Source organism: Triticum aestivum, chromosome 4A, assembly GCF_018294505.1.
Source record: "Triticum aestivum cultivar Chinese Spring chromosome 4A, IWGSC CS RefSeq v2.1, whole genome shotgun sequence".
NCBI classification, from domain to species: domain Eukaryota; kingdom Viridiplantae; phylum Streptophyta; class Magnoliopsida; order Poales; family Poaceae; genus Triticum; species Triticum aestivum.
Window position 1 is genome coordinate 210,991,683 of NC_057803.1, and position 19,949 is coordinate 211,011,631.

Genomic DNA, 19,949 nt, shown 5'->3' on the forward strand with positions numbered 1-19,949 from the left:
CATCTCAAGTGTAAGACCGGCCAAGGTGAGGCGATGGATCCTGGTGGTGGCGACTGTGAGCTTCTTGTCGTCGGCGTCAACGTCGCTCCAGTCCTTGCGGCAGACTGGTGGCTTCTGGCGGACCCGACAGAACTCCTGCGGATCTGCCTCCTTGATCCAGCACCACCGGCCCCGCCACTCTTCCCACCTCTCCTTCTGGGCACCCTCCGGGTACGTGCCCTTGCTCTGAACCCTCGGGATCCAGGTGATGCAGCCGGAGATGGCGCCTCCTGGCTGGATGCGAGGGGTGAAGTAATGTCGGAAGAGCGTCGTACTGGGGTTGATACATCTCCGTTGTATCTATAATTTTTTATTGTTCCATGCCAATATTCTACAACTTTCATATACTTTTGGCAACTTTTTATACTATTTTTGGGACTAACATATTGATCCAGTGCCCAGTGCCATTTCCTGTTTGTTGCATGTCTTTTGTTTCGTGGAATATCCATATCAAACGGAGTCCAAATGGGATAAAAACTGACAGAGATTTTTTTGGAATATATATGATTTTTGGAAGAAAATCCATGCGAGACGGTGCCCGAGGTGGCCACGAGGCAGGAGGGCGCGCCTGCCCCCCCCCCCCCCAGGCGCACCCCTGACCCTCGTGGGCCACCCGTAAGGCGGTTGATGCCCTTCTTTCGCCACAAGAAAGCTAATATCCGGATAGAGATCGTGTCAAAATTTCAGCCCAATCGGAGTTACGGATCTCCGGAAATATAAGAAACGGTGAAAGGGAAGAATATGAGAACGCAGAAACAGAGAGAGACAGAGAGACATATCCAATCTCGAAGGGGCTCTCGCCCCTCCCGTGCCATGGAGGCCATGGACCAGAGGGGAAACCCTTCTCCCATCTAGGGAGGAGGTCAAGGAAGAAGAAGAAGGAGGGGGGCTCTCTCCCCCTCGCTTCCGGTGGCACCGGAACGCCGCCGGGGGCCATCATCATCACCGCGATATACACCAACACCTCCGCCATCTTCACCAAAATCTCAATCACCTTCCCCCTCTATCTACAGTGTTCCACTCTCCCACAACCCGCTGTACCCTCTACTTGAACATGGTGCTTTATGCTTCATATTATTATCCAATGATGTGTTGCCATCCTATGATGTCTGAGTAGGTTTTCGTTGTCCTATCGGTGGTTGATGAATTGCTATGATTGATTTAATTTGCTTGTGGTTATGTTGCTGTCCTTTGGTGCCCATCATATGATTGCGCGCGTGGATCACACCCTAGGGTTAGTTGTATGTTGATAGGACTATGTATTGGAGGGCAAGAGTGACAGAAGCTTCAACCTAGCATAGAAATTCATGCATACGGGATTGAAGGGGGACCGATATATCTTAATGATATGGTTGGGTTTTACCTTAATGAATATTAGTAGTTGCAGATGCTTGCTAATAGTTCCAATCATAAGTGCATAGAATTCCAAGTCAGGGATGACATGCTAGCAGTGGCCTCTCCCACATAATACTTGTTATCGGTCTAGTAAAGTAGTCAATTGCTTAAGGGACAATTTCGCAACTCCTACCACCACTTTTCCACACTCGCTATATTTAATTTATTGTTTCTTTATCTAAACAGCCCCTACTTTTTATTTACGTACTCTTTATTATCTTGCAAACCTATCCAACAGCACCTACAAAGTACTTCTAGTTTCATACTTGTTCTAGGTAAAGCGAACGTCAAGCGTGCGTAGAGTTGTATCGGTGGTCGATAGAACTTGAGGGAATATTTGTTCTACCTTTAGCCCCTCGTTGGGTTCGACACTCTTACTTATCGAAAACTGTTGTGATCCCCTATACTTGTGGGTTATCAAGACCTTTCTCTGGCGCCATTGCCGGGGAGCAATAGCGTAGGGTGAATATTCTCGTGTGTGCTTGTTTGCTTTATCACTAAGTAATTTTTATTTGATGTTCTTAGTTGTTTTATATCTTTAGTTATGGGTAGGAAACGCAAAATACCAAAAAAATTAGTTGTACCTACTAAACCAATGGTTGAAGAACCACTCAAAATCTATCACACTGCTGAAGCTTATTACTTGGATCATCTTCGATCCCTATGTGCTCGTGTTGAAACCCCAACTAGCTTAGTTGAGGGAAAATCTTTAGATGAGCATGCTTGTTATGTGCGACACCGAATATCTGAAAAAGGGAAAATTTTACTGGGTCAAATTCATCGTTTGCAATGCTATGCTTGGAATTTATGCGAAATATATGATATTACTTGTTGTTCTGAAAACCCTAAGAAACACCTTCCCTATCAATGTGAGTTTAGTGATAATGGAATCATATCTTCCGATGCTAAGGGTGTTTATAGTTACTATGATGTTCAACAAATTGAAGAATTTGTTGCTTTTAAGGGTGCTTATGAAATTGCTTCTTTGATTGAAAAGTATGATGCTACTCTTTACAAATCTGAAAAAAATTCCATACTTAAATATTGCTATGATAATTATGCTTCTAATGCCTATGTTGAACCGTATATTGAGTACTACTCCACTCTCCAAGAAGAGACTAATATTTGCAGGAGTCTATGGAAGAAGAAATTGATGAAACTGTGAGCTCATTGGATGAAAAATATGATGAGGAGAGCGAAGAACAAAAGGAGGAAGAGCGGATTAGCTACCCGTGCCCACCTTCTAATGAGAGTAACTCTTCAACTCATACATTGTTTAATTTCCCTTCGTGCTTACCAAAGGATGATTGCTATGATGATTGTTATGATCCCGGTGATTCTCTTGAAATATCCCTTTTTGATGATGCTTGCTATGCTTGTGGCCAAGATGCCAATATGAATTATGCTTATGGAGATGAACTTGCTATAGTTCCTTATGTTAAACATGAAATTGTTGCTATTGCACCCACACATGATAGTCCTATTATCTTTTTGAATTCTCCAAACTACACTATATCGGAGAAGTTTGCTTTTATTAAGGATTATATTGATGGGTTGCCTTTTACCGTTGCACATGATGATTTTGATGAATATAATATGCATGTGCTTGCTTCTCCTACTTGCAATTATTATGAGAGAGGAACTATATCTCCACCTCTCTATGTTTCCAATACGATAAAATTGCAAGAAACTATTTATACTATGCATTGGCCTTTACTATGTGTGCATGAATTGTTCTTTTATGACATGCCGATGCATAGGAAGAGAGTTAGACTTAGTCATTGCATGATATATTTACTTTGTGCTCACTACTAAATTACAAATCATTGTTAATTAAAATTGGCTTTGATATACCTTGGGATCCGGGTGGATCCATTACTTGAGCACTATATCCTAGCTTAATGGCTTTAAAGAAAGTGCTGCCAGGGAGACAACCCGGAAGTTTTAGAGAGTCATTTATTTCTGTTGTGTGATTTTATAAAGTTTAAATATAAAAATAATGTGCCAAGGTCTGCCTTTAGGATGTTTACATTTGCTTGATGGTTTGTACGGTGCAGGACAGAAACTTTGGCTGTAGTGCGCGATTTTACATTTTTATCTGGAACGTGAAATGGTTCTGATTCTTTTTGAACTGTCTTCCTATACAAATTTTTTATTTTTCCCAATTTTTGTAGAATTTTTCAAGTATCAGAAGTATGGTGAATGTTCAGATTATTACAGACTGTTCTGTTTTAGACAGATTCTGTTTTTGATGCATAGTTTGCTTGTTTTGATGAAACTATCAATTTATATTAGTGGATTAAGCCACGAAAAAGTTATACTACAGTAGACACAATGCAAAAACAAAATATGAATTGGTTTGCAACAGTAGTTAGAGTAGTGATTTGCTTTATTATACTAACGGATCTTACCGAGTTTTCTGTTGAAGTTTTGTGTGGATGAAGTGTTCGATGATCGAGAAGGTCTCGATGTGAGAAGAAGGAAGAGAGGCAAGAGCTCAAGCTTGGGGATGCCCGAGGCACCCCAAGTAAATATTCAAGGAGAATCAATCGTCTAAGCTTGGGGATGCCCCGGAAGGCATCCCCTCTTTCTTCAACAAGTATCGGGTATGTTTTCGGATTCGTTTCGTTCATGCGATATGTGCAATCTTGGAGCGTCTTTTGCATTTAGTTTTCGTTTTTTTTATGCACCATGCTGGTATGAGATATTCCTTGGTTGATTTATAGAATGCTCTATGCACTTCACTTATATCTTTTGAGTATGGCTTTATAGAATGCTTCATGTGCTTCACTTATATCATTTGAAGTTTGGATTGCCTGTTTCTCTTTACATAGACAACCGCCATTTGTAGAATGCTCTTTTGCTTCACTTATATTTGTTAGAGTGTGGGCATATCTTTTGTAGAAAGAATTAAACTCTCTTGCTTCACTTATATCTATTTAGAGAGATGACAGGAATTGGTCATTCACATGGTTAGTCATAAAATCCTACATAAAACTTGTAGATCACTGAATATGATATGCTTGATTCCTTGCAATAGTTTTGCGATATAAAGATGGTAATATTAGAGCCATGCTAGTGGGTGGTTGTGAATTTTAGAAATACTTGTATTGAGGTTTGTGATTCCCGTAGCATGCACGTATGGTGAACCGTTTGTTGGGGATCATAGCAGAAATTTAAAATTTTCTACGCATCACCAAGATCAATCTATGGAGTAATCTAGCAACGAGGGGAAGGAGAGTGCATCTACATACCCTTGTAGATCGCTAAGCGGAAGCGTTGCAAGAACGCGGATGAAGGAGTCGCACTCGCAGCGATTCAGATCGCGGTTGATTCCGATCTAAGCACCGAACAACGGCGCCTCCGCGTTCAACACACGTGCAGCCCGGTGACGTCTCCCACGCCTTGATCCAGCAAGGGAAGAAGGAGAGGTTGGGAAGACTCCGTCCAGCAGTAGCACGACGGTGTGGTGGTGGTGGAGGAGCGCGGGACTCCAGCAGGGCTTCGCCAAGCACTACTACAGACGAGGAGGGAGAGAGGTAGGGTTGCGCCAAGAGAGAGATCAAATCGTATGTTGGGCAGCCCCCATACCTCAAGTATATATAGGGGGGGGAGGGGGCTGCGCCCCCTCTAGGGTTCCCACCCCAAGGGGTGCGGCAGCCCTAGATCCCATCTAGGGTGGCGGCCACAAGGGGGAGAGGGGGAGGCGCACCTGGGGTGGGCCTTAGGGCCCATCTGCCCTAGGGTTTGCCCCCTTCCCCTCTTGGAGGCGCCTTGGGCCTTGGTGGGAGGCGCCCCAGCCCACCTAGGGGTTGGTCCCTTCCCACTATAGGCCCATGTATGCCTCCGGGGATGGTGGCCCCACCTGGTGGACCCCCGGGACCCTCCCGGTGGTCCCGGTACGTTACCGATAGCACCTGAAACTTTTCCGGTGACCAAAACAGGACTTCCCATATATAAATCTTTACCTCCGGACCATTCCGGAACTCCTCGTGACGTCCGGGATCTCATCCGGGACTCCGAACAACATTCGGTAACCGCGTACATACTTTCCCTATAACCCTAGCGTCATCGAACCTTAAGTGTGTAGACCCTACGGGTTCGGGAGTCATGCAGACATGGCCGAGACAACTCTCCGGTCAATAACCAACAGCAGGATCTGGATACCCATGTTGGCTCCCACATGCTCCACGATGATCTCATCGGATGAACCACGATGTCAAGGATTCAATCAATCCCGTATACAATTCCCTTTGTCTATCGGTACGATACTTGCCCGAGATTCGATCGTCGGTATCCCGATACCTTGTTCAATCTCGTTACCGGCAAGTCTCTTTACTCGTTCCGTAACACATCATCCCGTGATCAACTCCTTGGTCACATTGTGCACATTATGATGATGTCCTACCGAGTGGGCCCAGAGATACCTCTCCGTTTACACGGAGTGACAAATCCCAGTCTCGATTCGTGCCAACCCAACAGACACTTTCGGAGATACCCGTAGTGCACCTTTATAGCCACCCAGTTACGTTGTGACGTTTGGCACACCCAAAGCACTCCTACGGTATCCGGGAGTTGCACAATCTCATGGTCTAAGGAAATGATACTTGACATTAGAAAAGCTTTAGCATACGAACTACACGATCTTGTGCTAGGCTTAGGATTGGGTCTTGTCCATCACATCATTCTCCTAATGATGTGATCCCGTTATCAACGACATCCAATGTCCATGGTCAGGAAACCGTAACCATCTATTGATCAACGAGCTAGTCAACTAGAGGCTTACTAGGGACATGGTGTTGTCTATGTATCCACACATGTATCTGAGTTTCCTATCAATACAATTCTAGCATGGATAATAAACGATTATCATGAACAAGGAAATATAATAATAACCAATTTATTATTGCCTCTAGGGCATATTTCCAACAGTCTCCCACTTGCACTAGAGTCAATAATCTAGTTCACATCGCCATGTGATTAACACTCACAGGTCACATCGCCATGTGACCAACATCCAAAGAGTTTACTAGACTCAATAATCTAGTTCACATCACTATGTGATTAACACTCAATGAGTTCTGGGTTTGATCATGTTATGCTTGTGAGAGAGGTTGTAGTCAACGGGTCTTGCCATATTCAGATCCCTATGTATTTCGCAAAACTTTATGTCATATCGTAGATGCTGCTACCACGTTCCACTTGGAGCTATTCCAAATTGTTGCTCCATTATACATATCCGGTATCTCTACTCAAAGCTATCCGGATAGGTGTTAAGCTTGCATCGACATAACTCTTTACGTCAAACTCTTCATCACCTCCATATCCGAGAAACATTTCCTTATTCCTCTAAGGATAATTTTGACCGCTATCTGGTGATCCACTCCTAGATCACCTTTGTACCCTCTTGCCAGACATGTGGCAAGGCACACATCTGGTGCGGTACTCAGCATGGCATACCGTATAGAGCCTATGACAAAAGCATAGGGGACGACCTTCATCCTTCCTCTTTCTTCTGCCGTGGTCAATCTTCGAGTCTTACTCAACTTCACACCTTACAACTCAGGTAAGAACCCCTCTTTGACTGATCTATTTTGAACTCCTTCATAAACATGTCAAGGTGTGCGTTCTTTGAAAGTATCATCAGGCGTTTTGATCTATCTCTATAGATCTTGATGCCCAATATGTAAGCAGCTTTATCCAGGTCTTCCTTTGAAAATCACTCTTCAAACAACCGTTTATGCTTTCAGAAATTCTACATTATTTCGGATCAACAATATGTCATCCACATATACTTATCAGAAATGTTGTAGTGCTCCCACTCACTTTCTTGTAAATACAAGTTTCTAGCAAACATTGTATAAACCTAAAAGCTTTGATCACTCCATCAAAGCATATATTCCGACTCCGAGATGCTTGCTCTAGTCCATAGAAGGATTGCTGGAGCCAGCATACCTTTTAGCATCCTTAGGATCGACAAAACCTTTTATTGTATCACATACAACTTTTTCTTACGAAAACTGGTAAGAAAACTTGTTTTGACATCCATCTGTCAGATTTCATAATCGAAAAATACAGCTAATGCTAACATGATTCCGACGGACTTAAGCATCGCTACGGGTGAGAAATTCTCATCGTAGTCAACTCCTTGAACTTGTGAAAAGACTCTTTCCCACAAGTCGAGCTTCATAGACGGTAACATTACCGCCCACGTCCGTCTTCTTCTTAAAGATCCATTTATCTCAATGGCTTGCCGATCATCGGGCAAGTCCACCAAAGTCCATACTTTGTTCTGATACATGGATCCTATCTCGGATTTCATGGCTTCTAACCATTTGTCGGAATACGGGCCCACCATCGCTTCTCCATAGCTCGTAGGTTCATTGTTGTCTAACAACATGATATCTAAGACAGGATTACCATACCACTCAGGAGTAGTACATATCCTTGTCGACCTATGAGGTTCGATAGCAACTTGATCTGAAGCTTCATGATCACTATCATTAACTTCCTATTCAACAGACGTAGGCGCCACAGAAAACATCTTTCTGTGTTGCATCACTTTCTGGTTGAAGTAAAGGTTCGACAACCTCATCAAGTTCTATCTTCCTCCCACTCAATTCTTTCGAGAGAAACTCCTTCTCGAGAAAGGACCCGTTCTTAGCGACAAACAATTTGCCCTCAGATCCAAGGTAGAAGGTATACCCAACTGTCACCTTTGGGTATCCTATGAAGATGTGTTTGTCCGCTTTTGGGTTCGAGCTTCTCCGGCTGAAGCCTTAAGCATCGCAGCCCCAAACATTAAGAAACGACAACTTTGGTTTCTTGCAAAACCAATGTTCATACGACGTCGTCTCAACGGACTTATATGGTGTCCTATCTAAAGTGAATGCAGTTGTCTCTAATGCATAACCTCAAAATAATAGCGGTAGATCAGTAAGAGACATCATAGATCGCACCATATCTCATAAGGTTCGATTACGACGTCCGGACACACCTGTGATGTCCCAGGTGGCTTCAACTGTGAAACAATTCCACAATATCTTAAGTGATTGCCAAACTCATAACTCAAAAAATCCCCTTTGATGAGATCGTAGGAACATGATCTTCTTGTTATGATGATTCTTAACTTCACTCTGAAATCGCTTGAACTTTTCAAACGTTTTAGACTTGTGCTTCATTAAGTAAATATACCTATATCTACCCAAATTGTCAGTGAAGATGAGAAAATAGCGATATCCACCGCACGCTTCAATTCTCATTGGATCACATGCATCAGCATGCATGATTTCCAACAAGTCACTTGCCCGTTTCATTGTACCTGAAAACGGGGTCTTAGTCATCCTGCCCATGAGGCATGGCTCGCATGTGTCAAGTGATTCAAAATCAAGTGACTCCAAACATCCATCGACATGGAGTTTCTTCATGCATCTTACGCCAATATGACCTAAGCGGCAGTGCCACAAGAAAGTGGTACTATCATTATTAACTCTACATCTTTTGGCGTGAACATGTGTATTACCACGACCGAGATTCAATGAACCATTCACATAGGGTGCATGACCATGAAAGGTATTATTCATGTAAACAGAATAACCATTATTCTCTAACTTAAATGAATAACCGTATTGCAATGAACATGATCTAATCATATTCATGCTCAACGTAGACACCTGATAACATTTATCTAGGTTCAATACTAATCCCGAAGGCAGATGGAGCGTGCGATGGTGATCTCATCAACTTTGGAAACACTTCCAACACACATCGTCACCTCGCCCTTAGCCAGTCTCCGTTTAGTCCGTAGCTTTTGCTTCAAGTCACCAATAATAGCAACTGAACCGGTATCCAATACCCAGGTGCTACCAGGAGTACTAGTGAGGTACACATTAATAACACGTATATACTTTGTTGAAGTTGCCAGCCTTCTTATCTACCATGCATTTGGGGTAATTCCGCTACCAGTGACCGTTCCCCTTACAATAGAAGCACTTAGTCTCGGGTTTGGGTTCAACCTTGGGTTCCTTCATTGGAGCGGCAACTGGTTTGCCATCCATGAAGTTTCCCTTCTAGCCCTTGCCCTTCTTGAAACCAGTGGTCTTGTTAAACCATCAACACTTGATGCTCCTTCTTGATTTCTACCTTTTATGGTCTTAAGCACCGCGAACAGCTCCGGGATCAACTCCATCCCTTGCATGTCATAGTTCATCACGAAGATCTAGTAGCTTAGTGATAGTGGCTAGAGAACTCTATCAATCACTATCTTATCTGGAAGTTTAACTCCCACTTGATTTAAGTGATTGTAGCACCCAGACATCCTGAGCACATGCTCACTAGCTGAGCTATTCTCCTCCATCTTGTTGGCAAAAGAACTTGTCAGAGGTCTCATACCTCTCAACACGGGCATGAGCCTAAAATCCCAATTTCAGCTCTTGGAACATCTCATATGTCTTCTAGCGTTCAAAACGTCATTGGAATCCCGATTCTAAGCCATAAAGTATGGTGCACTAAACTATCAAGTAGTCATCAGGATGTGTCTGTCAGGTGTTCACAACATCCACAGATGACGTTGTAGGGGTTCGCACATCGAGCGGTGCATCAAAGATGTAAGCCTTCTGTGTAGCAGTGAGGACACTCCTCGGACTATGGACCCAGTCCGCATCATTGCTTACAATATCTTTCAACTTGGTCTTTCTCTAGGAACGTATTGAACCAAGGAGCTACAACGTGAACATATTTGCAAAGACAATTTAGACTATGTTCATGGTAATTAAGTTCATATAATCCAATTATTTAATGAACTCCCACTCAGATAGACATCCCTCTAGTCATCTAAGTGAAACATGATCCGAGTCAACTAGGTCATGGTCGATCATCATGTGAGACGGACTAGTCAACATCTGTGAACATCTTCATGTTGATCGTATCTTCTATACGACTCATGCTCGACCTTTCGGTCTTCCGTGTTCTGAGGCCATGTCTGTACATGCTAGGCTCGTCAAGTCAACCTAAGTGTATTGCGTGTGTAAATCTGGCTTACACCCTTTGTATTCGAACGTTAGAATCTATCACACCCGATCATCACGTGGTGCTTTGAAACAACGAACCTTCGCAATGGTGCACAGTTAGGGGGAACACTTTCTTGAAATTATTACGAGGGATCATCTTATTTAAGCTACCGTCGTTCTAAGCAAATAAGATGTAAAACATGATAAACATCACATGCAATCAAATAGTGACATGATATGGCCAATATCATTTGCTCCTTTTGATCTCCATCTTCGGGGCTCCATGATCATCGTTGTCACCGGCATGACACCATGATCTCCATCATCGTGTCTTCTTGAAGTTGTCTCGTCATCTATTACTTCTACTACTATGGCTAACACTTTAGCAATAAAGTAAAGTAATTACATGACGTTTATGTTGACACGCAGGTCATAAATAAATTAAGACAACTCCTATGGCTCCTGCCGGTTGTCATACTCATCGACATGCAAGTCGTGATTCCTATTACAAGAACATGATCAATCTCATACATCACATATATCATTCATCACATCCTTTTGGCCATATCACATCACAAGGCATATGCTGCAAAAACAAGTTAGACGTCCTCTAATTGTTGTTGCAAGTTTTTTTACGTGGTTGATATAGGTTTCTAGCAAGAACGTTTCTTACCTACGCCAAAACCACAACGTGATATGCCAATTTCTATTTACCCTTCATAAGGACCCTTTTCATCGAATACGATCCGACTAAAGTGGGAGAGACAGACACCCGCTAGCCACCTTATGCAACTAGTGCATGTCAGTCGGTCGAACCAGTCTCACGTAAGCGTACGTGTAAGGTCGGTCCGGGCCGCTTCATCCCACGATGCCGCCGAATCAAGATAAGACTAGTAACGGCAAGCAAATTGACAAAATTGACGCCCACAACAACTTGTGTTCTACTCGTGCATAGAAACTACGCATAGACCTAGCTCATGATGCCACTGTTAGGGATCATAGCAGAAATTTAAAATTTTCTACGCATCACCAAGATCAATCTATGGAGTAATCTAGAAACGAGGGGAAGGAGAGTGCATCTACATACCCTTGTAGATCGCTAAGCGGAAGCGTTGCAAGAACGCGGATGAAGGAGTCATACTCGCAGCGATTTAGATCGTGGTTGATTCCGATCTAAGGGCCGAACAACGGCGCCTCCGCGTTCAACACACGTGCAGCCCGGTGACGTCTCCCACGCCTTGATCCAGCAAGGGAAGAAGGAGAGGTTGGGAAGAATCTATCCAGCAGTAGCACGACAGTGTGGTGGTGGTGGAGGAGCGCGGGACTCCAGCAGGGCTTTGCCAAGCACTACGAGAGACGAGGAGGGAGAGAGGTAGGGCTGCGCCAAGAGAGAGATCAAATCGTATGTTGGGCAGCCCCCATACCTCAAGTATATATAGGGGGAGGGGAGGGGTCTGCGCCCCCTCTAGGGTTCCCACCCCAAGGGGTGCGGCAGCCCTAGATCCCATCTAGGGTGGCGGCCACAAGGGGGAGAGGGGGAGGCGCACCTGGGGTGGGCCTTAGGGCCCATCTGCCCTAGGGTTTGCCCCCTTCCCCTCTTGGAGGCGCCTTGGGCCTTGGTGGGAGGCGCCCCAGCCCACCTAGGGGCTGGTCCCTTCCCACTATAGGCCCATGTATGCCTCTGGGGCTTGTGGCCCCACCTGATGGACCCCCCGGACCCTCCCGGTGGTCTCGGTACGTTACCGATAGCACCCGAAACTTTTCCGGTGACCAAAACGGGACTTCCCATATATAAATCTTTACCTACAGACCATTTCGGAACTCCTCGTGACGTCCGGGATCTCATCCGGGACTCCGAACAACATTCAGTAACCACGTACATACTTTCCCTATAACACTAGCGTCATCGAACCTTAAGTGTGTAGACCCTACGGGTTCGGGAGTCATGCAGACATGGACGAGACAACTCTCCGGTCAATAACCAACAGCGGGATCTGGATACCCATGTTGGCTCCCACATGCTCCACGATGATCTCATCGGATGAACCACGATGTCAAGGATTCAATCAATCCCGTATACAATTCCCTTTGTCTATCAGTACGATACTTGCCCGAGATTCGATCGTCGGTATCCCGATACCTTGTTCAATCTCGTTACCGGCAAGTCTCTTTAATCGTTTCGTAACACATCATCCTGTCATCAACTCCTTGGTCACATTGTGCACATTATGATGATGTCCTACCGAGTGGGCCCAGAGATACCTCTCCGTTTACACGGAGTGACAAATCCCAGTCTCGATTCGTGCCAACCCAACAGACACTTTCGGAGATACCCGTAGTGCACCTTTATAGCCACCCAGTTACGTTGTGACGTTTTGGCACACCCAAAGCACTCCTACGGTATCCGGGAGTTGCACAATCTCATGGTCTAAGGAAATGATACTTGACATTAGAAAAGCTTTAGCATACGAACTACACGATCTTGTGCTAGGCTTAGGATTGGGTCTTGTCCATCACATCATTCTCCTAATGATGTGATCCCGTTATCAACAACATCCAATGTCCATGGTCAAGAAACCGTAACCATCTATTGATCAACGAGCTAGTCAACTAGAGGCTTACTAGGGACATGGTGTTGTCTATGTATCCACACATGTAATTGAGTTTCCTATCAATACAATTCTAGCATGGATAATAAACGATTATCATGAACGAGGAAATATAATAATAACCAATTTATTATTGCCTCTAGGGCATATTTCCAACACCGTTATGTAACGAAGTTGGAGCATGAGGTATTTATTGATTGTCTTCCTTATGAGTGGCGGTCGGGGACGAGCGATGGTCTTTTCCTACCAATCTATCCCCCTAGGAGCATGCGCGTGGTACTTTGTTTCGATGACTAATAGAATTTTGCAATAAGTATGTGAGTTCTTTATGACTAATGTTGAGTCCATGGATTATACGCACTCTCACCCTTCCATCATTGCTAGCCTCTCTAGTACCGCGCAACTTTCGCCGGTACCATAAACCCACCATATACCTTCCTCAAAACAGCCACCATACCCACCTATCATGGCATTTCCATAGCCATTCCGAGATATATTGCCATGCAACTTCCATCATCATCATATACATGACTTGAGCATTCATTGTCATATTGCTTTGCATGATCGTAAGATAGCTAGCATGATGTTTTCATGCCTTGTCCCTTTTTTTGATGTCATTGCTACGCTAGATCATTGCACATCTCGGTACACCGCCGGAAGCATTCATATAGAGTCATATACTTGTTCTAGATATCGAGTTGTAATATTGAGTTGTAAGTAAATAAAAGTGTGATGATCATCATTATTAGAGCATTGTCCCATGTGAGGTTATCAAAATAAAAGAGGCCAAAGAAGCCTAAAAAGGAAAAAAAGAAAAAAAGAAAAAAAAGAAAAAATGAGAGAAAAAGAGAGAAGGGGCAATGTTACTATCCTTTTACCACACTTGTGCTTCAAAGTAGCACCACATTCTTCATATAGAGAGTCTCTTGAGTTATCACTTTCATATACTAGTGGGAATTTTCATTATAGAACTTGGCTTGTATATTCCAACGATGGGCTTCCTCAAATGCCCTTGGTCTTCATGAGCAAGCAGGTTGGATGCACACCCACTTAGTTTCAGTTTGAGCTTTCATATACTTATAGCTCTAGTGCATCTGTTGCATGGCAATCCCTACTCATTCACATTGATATCTATTGATGGGCATCTCCATAGCCCGTTGATACGCCTAGTTGATGTGAGACTATCTTCTCCTTTTTGTCTTCTCCACCATCATATTCTATTCCACCTATAGTGCTATGTCCATGGCTCACGCTCATGTATTGTGTGAAAGTTGAAAAGGTTTGAGAACGTCAAAAGTATGAAACAATTGCTTGGCTTATCATCGGGGTTGTGCATGATGTGAATATTTTGTGTGGTGAAGATGGAGCATAGCCAGACTATATGATTTTGTAGGGATAACTTTCTTTGGCCATGTTATTTTGAAAAGACATGATTGCTTTATTAGTAGGCTTGAAGTATTATTGTTTTTATGTCAAATGATAGACTATTGCTTTGAATCACTCGTATCTTAATATTCATGCCATGATTAGATTACATGATCAAGATTATGCTAGGTAGCATTCCACATCAAAAATTATCTTTTTTACCATTTACCTACTCGAGGACGAGCTGGAATTAAGCTTGGGGATGCTTATACGTCTCAGTTGTATCTATAATTTTTGATTGTTCCATGCCAATATTCTACAACTTTCATATACTTTTGGCAACTTTTTATACTATTTTTGGGACTAACATATTGATCCAGTGCCCAGTGCCAGTTCCTGTTTGTTGCATGTTTTTTGTTTCGCAGAATATCCATATCAAACAGAGTCCAAACGGGATAAAAACTGACGAAGATTTTTTTTGGAATATATATGATTTTGTGGAAGAAAAATCCACGCGAGACGGTGCCCGAGGTGGCCACGAGGCAGGAGGGCGCGCCTGCCCCCCCCCCCCCAGGTGCGCCCCTGACCCTCGTGGGCCACCCGTAAGGCGGTTCATGCCCTTCTTTCGCCACAAGAAAGCTAATATCCGGATAGAGACCGTGTCAAAATTTCAGCCCAATCGGAGTTACGGATCTCCGGGAATATAAGAAAAGGTGAAAGGGAAGAATCTGAGAACGCAGAAACAGAGAGAGACAGATCCAATCTCGGAGGGGCTCTCGCCCCTCCCGTGCCATGGAGGCCATGGACCATAGGGGAAACCCTTCTCCCATCTAGGGAGGAGGTCAAGGAAGAATAAGAAGGAGGGGGGCTCTCTCCCCCTCGCTTCCGATGGCACCGGAACGCCACCGGGGGCCATCATCATCACCGCGATCTACACCAACACCTCTGCCATCTTCACCAACATCTCCTTCACCTTCCCCCCTCTATCTACAGTGGTCCACTCTCCCGCAACCCGCTGTACCCTCTACTTGAACATGGTGCTTTATGCTTCATATTATTATCCAATGATGTGTTGCCATCCTATGATGTCTGAGTAGATTTTCGTTGTCCTATTGGTGGTTGATGAATTGCTATGATTGATTTAATTTGCTTGTGGTTATGTTGCTGTCCTTTGGTGCCCATCATATGATTGCGCGTGTGGATCACACCCTAGGGTTAGTTGTATGTTGATAGGACTATGTATTGGAGGGCAAGAGTGACAGAAGCTTCAACCTAGCATAGAAATTGATGCATACGGGATTGAAGGGGGGCCGATATATCTTAATGCTATGGTTGAGTTTTACCTTAATGAACATTAGTAGTTGCGGATGCTTGCTAATAGTTCCAATCATAAGTGCATAGAATTCCAAGTCAGGGATGACATGCTAGAAGTGGCCTCTCCCACATAATACTTGCTATCGGTCTAGTAAAGTAGTTGATTGCTTAAGGGACAATTTCGCAACTCCTACCACCACTTTTCCACACTCGCTATATTTACTTTATTGTTTCTTTATCTAAACAGCCCCTACTTTTTATTTACGTACTCTTTATTATCTTGCAAACCTACCCAACAACACCTACAAAGTACTTCTAGTTTCATACTTGTTCTAGGTAAAGCGAATGTCAAGCGTGCGTAGAGTTGTATCTGTGGTCGATAGTACTTGAGGGAATATTTGTTCTACCTTTAGCTCCTTGTTGGGTTCGACACTCTTACTTATCGAAAACTGTTGCGATCCCCTATACTTGTGGGTTATCAGGGGTGCACTCCGGCGAAGCCCTCACAGAAATGGGCGAAGAAGGCCATGCACGTCATGGCGTTCAGCATGAAATCCAGAAGATGGAAGTCGAAGGTGTGCATGAGGTCGTTGAAGAAATTGGAGAAAGGGGGCAGAGCTCGCAGGAGAAGTAATCAACGAAGAAGGGGTACCGATTTGGGTCGTCCTTGGCAAAGGCGGCGGGGATGATACGCGTGGCGGGGTGCTCCGACGTCTCCCTTCCCCATAGTGGCCTGAGCATGAGCGTGTCGACCGCCCAGGTGAAGAGGGCGCGCTACGTCCGAAGCTCCACCAACTCACTCTCCTACGCCTCCTTCCCTCCGTCGTCTTTGGTCGCTCCCTTGCCCTTGCCTGTCTTGGGCGCCATGGCGGCTGGCCGGGGATGAGGGGTCAAAGGCAATGGGGGCGCGGCAACGGCAAGCAGAGGCAAGGGCTTTGATTTGTGCTTGAGGAAGAAGAGGGGAACATCGGTTCCAAGATTGGAAGAGGGCGCGGAGGGTAAATGAGCAGTGCCTCTGTGGTTTCCTCTTTTTTATGGGAAGACGCGGGCCGCCTCTTTACTATTCACCGTAGGGTGATGCAAGCATGTTGCGGTCATTCCACGCACGACCCCCATGTCGCGCACTCAATCTGGGTCGTGGGGAAGTGCAACTGGCGAAGGAGTTGCCGCAGTAAAAACTCTGCCACGCGTGCCCGCACACCGTTCTGGGACTCGCCCAACAACGCTCCGCGCTTATGTGTGGCCCGGGCCCGGGGGCTCCTGTCGGTGTATAAAAGTAGGGGCCCTTCTATACCCCTTTACTTGTGCACGGGCAGTTGTAGCCATGCCTGCGGCCGGGCTTGGCAGGGCAGAGGAAGAAAAGATACAAGGCTTCCGAGGCAGCACCCAAGCCAGAAGCATGAAGAGCGAAGAGACAAGATAGGCTTCCCCCGACAAGAGCCCTTGCTAGGATGGCCTACGTAGCCCCGGCAAGAGCCTTGTCGGGGCAACTTGCCCAACACCATCAAGACCGCCACCTTTGAGCCTGAGAGTTGTGACATCATCGACAATGTCAAGACCGAGGCTCGGGAGCGCCTGCATGGTGGCATGCAAATATTTGTGGAAACCAAAGGCCTGCAGCCTAGATGAGAACTAGAAGACGAAAGCCCCCGGCAATATCTTGCCGGGGACGACTGAAGACCCCCGGCAAGACCCTTGCCGAGGACGCTCACAAGCCCCCGGGCAAGACCCTTGCCGGGGATGTGATACGTCTCCAACGTATCTATAATTTTTGATTGCTCCATGCTATATTATCTATTGTTTTGGACATTATTGGGCTTTATTATCCACTTTTATATTATTTTTGGGACTAACCTATTAACCGGAGGCCCAGCCCAGAATTGTTATTTTTTGCCTATTTTAGGGTTTCGAAGAAAAGGAATATCAAATGAAGCCCAAACGGAATAAAACCTTCGGGGACGTGATTTTTGGAACGAACAAGATCCAGGAGACTTGGACCCTACGTCAAGCAACCAACAGGGAAGCCACGAGGTAGGGGGCGCGCCTACCCCCCCCCCCCCAGGCACGCCCTCCACCCTCGTGGGCCCCCTTTTGCTCCACCGACGTACTTCTTCCTCCTATATATACCTACGTACCCCTAAACAATCATATACGGAGCCAAAACCCTAATTCCACCGCTGTAACTTTCTGTATCCACTAGATCCCATCTTGGGGCCTTTTCCGGAGCTCCGCTGGAGGGGGCATCGATCATGGAGGGCTTCTACATCAACACCATAGCCTCTCCGATGAAGTGTGAGTAGTTTACCTCAGACCTACGTGTCCATAGTTATTAGCTAGATGGTTCTTCTCTCTTTTTGGATCTCAATACAAAGTTCTCCCCCTCTCTTGTGGAGATCTATTCGATGTAATCTTCTTTTTGTGGTGTGTTTGTTGAGATCGATGAATTGTGGGTTTATGATCAAGTTTATCTATGAACAATATTTGAATCTTCTCTGAATTCTTTTATGTATGATTGGTTATCTTTGCAAGTCTCTTTGAATTATTAGATTGGTTTGGCCTACTAGATTGATCTTTCTTGCAATGGAAGAAGTGCTTAGCTTTGGGTTCAATCTTGTGGTGTCCTTTCCCAGTGACAGTAGGGGCAGCAAGGCACGTATTTTATTATTGCCATCGAGGATAACAAGATGGTTTTTTTATCATATTGCATGAATTTATCCCTCTACATCATGTCATCTTGCTTAAGGCGTTACTCTGTTCTTATGAACTTAATTCTCTAGATGCATGCTGGATAGCGGTCGATGTGTGGAGTAATAGTAGTAGATGCAGGCAGGAGTCAGTCTACTTGTCTTGGACGTGATGCCTATATACATGATCATACCTAGATATTCTCATAACTATGCTCAATTCTGTCAATTGCTCAACAGTAATTTGTTCACCCACCGTAAAATACCTATGCTCTTGAGAGAAGCCACTAGTGAAACCTATGGCCCCCGGGTCTATCTTCATCATATTAATCTTCCAATACTTAGTTATTTTCATTGCTTTTATTTTACTTTGCATCTTTATCATAAAAATACCAAAAAATATTATCTTATCATATCTATCAGATCTCACTCTCGTAAGTGGCCGTGTAGGGATTGACAACCCCTTATCGCATTGGTTGCAAGGATTTATTTGCTATGTGTAGGTGCGAGGGACTCGCGCGTAGCCTCCTACTGGATTGATACCTTGGTTCTCAAAAACTGAGGGAGATACTTATGCTACTTTGCTGCACCACCCTTTCCTCTTCAAGGGAAAACCAATGCAATTGCTCAAGAGGTAGCAAGAAGGATTTCTGGCGCCGTTGCCGGGGAGGTTCGCGCAAGTCAAGATTTGACTCCCGACAACGAGCCATTTCTGGCACCGTTGCCGGGGAGGTCTATGCAAAAGTCAAACATACCAAGTACCCATCACAAACCCTTATCTCCCACATTACATTATTTTCCATTTGCCTATCATTTTCCTCTCCCCCACTTCACCCTTGCCGTTTTATTTGCCCTCTCTCTCTATCCTCCCTCTCTTTCTCTATTTGCCTCTTTTTGCCGGTTTCTTGTTTGCTTATGTGTTGGATTGCTTGCTTGTCGCGATGGCTCAAGATAACACTAAATTGTATGACTTTACCAAGACCAACAATAATGATTTTATTAGCACTCCGATTGCTCCTCTTACCGATGCTGAATCTTGTGAAATTAATGCTGCCTTGCTGAATCTTGTCATGAAAGATCCGTTTTCCTGCCTTCCTAGTGAAGATGCCTCTACCCATCTATATAGCTTTGTTGATTTGTGTGATATGCAAAAGAAGAAAGATGTGGACAATGATATTGTTAAATTGAAGCTATTTCCTTTTTCGCTTAGAGATCGTGCTAAAGCTTGGTTTTCGTCTTTGCCTAAAATAGTATTGATTCGTGGAATAAGTGCAAAGATGCTTTTATCTCTAAGTATTTTCCTCCTGCTAAGATCATCTCTCTTAGAAACGATATTATGAATTTTAAGCAACTTGATCATGAACATGTTGCACAAGCTTGGGAGAGGATGAAATTAATGATACGTAATTGCCCTACTCATGGTTTAAATTTGTGGATGATTATACAAAATTTTATGCCAGATTGAATTTTGCTTCTAGAAATCTTTTAGATTCGGCCGCGGGAGGCACTTTTATGGAAATCACTTTAGGAGAAGC